Consider the following 4,317-nt stretch of genomic DNA (forward strand, 5'->3'; position numbering starts at 1 on the left):
TGTAAGACAACCATGACGGGGATAAAGTACTCAAATGAACACACAATCCATACTCCTGGATAATATGATTCATTAACACTTACAGATTGTGAGTCTGCTAGTGTTCCAATGGACTGTCTAGAAGAGTCTGTGGTTGTCATCAATACTCTGCTAGATGACTGATTTCATTTGGGCATGATATCCCACCATTATATTATCTCTGGTATGGTCTCACCTGACTTAGGTGGATGACTGGTGATTTGGACAGAGCTTCGCCTAACACATTAACTTTTCCTTTGACGTGACCTAAGCATGATTAATATTGAGTGTTAGTATAATATTCTTGGTGACTAATGATAGTCTAGATTCCTCACTAATCTCAATGTCTACATTAAGATCTATCAAGTAAAGAATAACCAGGTAAGATCATATCGGAGGTAGGGTCCGTTTGGTATACAAAGTATATTGTTTGGAAATCTCACTTTAAACAACTCACTAGATTTAGCCTAGACATCATCCCCGTAAGTAGATCAATCAATATTATAACATGGAATCACTGATAAATCTTATTTATAGATTCATAATAACGATTATGATTATAAATATAAGTTACACTAAAAGCAATATAAGTGTAGCTTAATTTATAAAAAATTTCCTGATAAAAGTCTGGAAAATGCACTGAAAAAACTCCAACTCGAGAGCATCTACTTTTCAGGCTCTCAAAGACTCCAGGGCCTTATGAGAATACCCTAATTGCTAAATAAACTCGATTTTTCGTAGAAGAAATCCAGAGGAATTACTTTGGTGGTGTGAGGGAATGCAATGAGGGTTGCCTGCTATCTATATGGCGAATTTCTTGGAGACGCGCCACGCCCTGGCGCTGGTCGGCCTCCCTCCTCGCGACACATGGCATGCTCAGATTGGTTCGACGTGGCTGGCTTCTAGAAGCGCGCGCCGCGTCTATGCGTGCGGGACGTTGACATAAAATTTTCAAAAATTCGTATCTTTTTCATATGAACTCCGTTTTTGACGTTCTTTATATCCACACGTAGATATCGACGAGATCCACAACTTTCATTTAGACTCCGTCGGCTAATTCACACCTAATTTTTAAAGTTATATTATTAACAGGTATAGACTGTTAAAGTCTGTATAAAAATTATAACTTTTTCATACGACGTCCATTCTCGATTGTCTTTATATCGACAGAATCATATCGACGAAATCTTCAACTCTCGTTTAGATTGTTTTAACTAACAATCAACCGATCAAAATTTCGGTTTTTGTGTCGCACGTTGCTGTACCGAGAATTCGAAAAATCATAACTTCCCCATATGAAGTCAGATTTGGACGTTCTCTATATGCACGTTCTCGGTTTAATGATTACTACAACTTTCGTTTAGACTACTTAGGCTAATAAGCAACCTATCTCTGATTCACTTTTTATGACACGCATAACCGTATCGGTTTAATCGAGAAATTTCGAAGAATTATAACTACTTCATACGAAGTCAGATTTAAACGTTTCTTATATCTACAGAATCCTCATTATGTCTACTACATCTTTTGCTAAGATTATTTATCATAAATAATCTTCTATCGAAAGCTTTATTTTATCATTCAATGATAAATTCACTAAATAATCTTCTATCGAAATTCTTCTATGGAAAATCTTCAAACATGCAAGTATAACTGACGATTAATAGTTAAAATTTGGAAACATGTTCATATTGGAAGTTGGCAACCGTTGCCAGAGTCGTATTCATTCGAGTGAAAATAGCCAAAGTTAAATTACTAAGAAAATGAAAAATGTATGATAGAATAAATAATAAATGAAATTTTGTTTAAAAGTTAAATACTTCAATTCGGTTTAAGCAAATGAGCTTTTTGCCTTGAGAAAACATGTTGCTTGGATGTCCCCAAGAAGTTCTCATGAAAAACCATGTGATCCGTTAATATGAAAACAATGATGCTAAACGGAAGATATTAAGTTTTTTAAAATAGCTTTTCACTAGACGTGCTTTATCATTCACTGTGGATGAAAATGAAACTTATCACAACGTTTTAGTAGGTGCATCATGACCAGTACAACACCCGACTACACTTCTAGCATATAGGCATATGACTTCATTAAATATTTTCTCTAATGGTGTTAACATGAAGGATAAAACTTTATATAAAAGTTTCCATGGATGCATTTTGTTTTCTATTTCTTGGAAAACCAACACCTACATTTAATATTTAATATGTATATGTATAGATTGCTTAAATAAATGAGATCCATAAAAGTGACCACATGATTTTGAAAAATGATGGGAAATGATTCCAACTTTTGGGCATTTGTAAAAATAAGCACCATTAAATAGATATATATTTCTTATTTTAATAAATATATAATGTGTATTTTTTTGTTTGCTCCAAATATTTTTTAAAAATATTTACATATTTTCAAACAATTATTTCGAGATGACTAATATCATTTTTTTTTGAACGACAAGCTGTCATTAAAACACAAATAAACTAGCAAGGGGCTAGGAGGTACAAAAAAAAGAACAACAAATCAAACAAAAGAACAGCCAAAATTATAGCCTACAGTAACATTCTAAAATCGGATCACAACTCCATTCACACCATCTTAGCACCTGCCTTTTTCTTTTCCTTGCATTGATCCAAAGAAGCGATAACGATTGTACCTCGTAAACCAGCGCCGCGTGTGGTTTTGTATTTGAATTTGAAGCATGGGCTTTAGAGTTCCTGTATCTCCAAATCACCCAAAGAAATACCAGCATTATACCCTCATGAATCTTTGCCAGCCTATGATGACCCACGAGCCTTGCTTTACATTCTAACAAATCACGTATCGAATTTAGAGGATAGTCCAACAAACGCCACCATCTACAGACTTGTTGCCATACTTCATGTGATACCGGGCAATCCACGAACACACGTTCCTCAGTTTCTGGAGCTCCATTGCAAATCTTGCACAAGTTTGATGTATTGATACCAAATTTAAATAGGTTGGCCATGGATGGAAGTTTACCATGACAGATTCGCCAAGCAAGAATATTCAATTTTCCGGGTATTAGAGAGTTCCAAGACCAAATACTCTCGCTTAGAAGGAGGATTGCATTGTCAATATGGTTTCTGAGAGATGCAACTGAATATACCCCCGAGGCCTCAAGGGACCAAACCCATTTGGTTGGTCCATTGGCAATGGTTGACAACTTAAAATGTTCTATAAAAGACACGTTCTCATTCTCTAACAATTTAGGGATGTTAGCAATTGTTCCCCAACATCCATTCCTTCTCTTTGCTATCGAGGGCCTAGCAAATCCACCATCTATGCCATATATTGCTTTTATCACCTCAGCCCATGTGCTATCCGGATAGTTTTTGAATCTCCACCACCATTTGCCTAATAGAGCTATATTATGTGCCTTTAAAGTGCCTATTCCAAGCCCACCTCTTTCTTTGGCTGCAAGAACCTTTTCCCAAGCTGTCACACCCCCAAACCTGAACGGCGGAAACATTAGGGGGCGTAAGACGTCATGTACAGTATCATAACAATTGAATATTAAAGAAAGTACACACCACCATAACATATATTTGAAAAGTTTACATGATTGTTGTATTACATGTTTCAAAAGTCAAATACAATATGATGTTGCAAAAGATATTACTAACGCCAGAGCATTAGTCCCCAAAAGCAGTTGCTAACCTGGTTTAGCGATTTCCTGATAATACAAGTTATTTCAAAGAAAAAGTGTCAACGTTTAAGTTGGTGAGTTCATAAGTATATAATTGTATAAATGTATGCCATTCGAAAGTTCGTGTTTGTTTTCCAGAAAATCCGATATTTTCTCATAAAAGGAGTTATGAATCTTTGTTTGTATAGAATGAATGTATCGAACCAGGAAAAACCTATATTTTCCTAACAGTGAGGAGTAGTCTCAAATGTCCAAGACTATGATTTTGTAAGTAAATATGTCATACTTAAAATAATGATGCATAGTTTTATTAGTAAACAAAACTATAAGAAGTTTGTAATTTCGCGTAAAGATAATTGTAATATTACTTTTCCCGCAAAAACATAAATATCATAATAATTGTCTATCCTGTAAGTTTTCATAACCGTACTATGATGGATTTGCCTGCGGCGACGTTCTTCAGGCGTCGAAGCGATATGATATTTGTCACCCCGCGGACTGTAGCTAACAGTCAGGGCGCGGGATCATCAGTCCCGTATAGATCTATACACACGTATCACGTTCTCACAACAGAGACTCTGGTTATAAAACAGGCTTTCTAGTGGTACCTTGACAGGTATGGTGAAGATGA

Source organism: Lactuca virosa, chromosome 8 (assembly GCF_052849685.1).
Source record: "Lactuca virosa cultivar CGN04683 chromosome 8, Lactuca_virosa_CGN04683_v6, whole genome shotgun sequence".
Taxonomy (NCBI): Eukaryota; Viridiplantae; Streptophyta; class Magnoliopsida; order Asterales; family Asteraceae; genus Lactuca; species Lactuca virosa.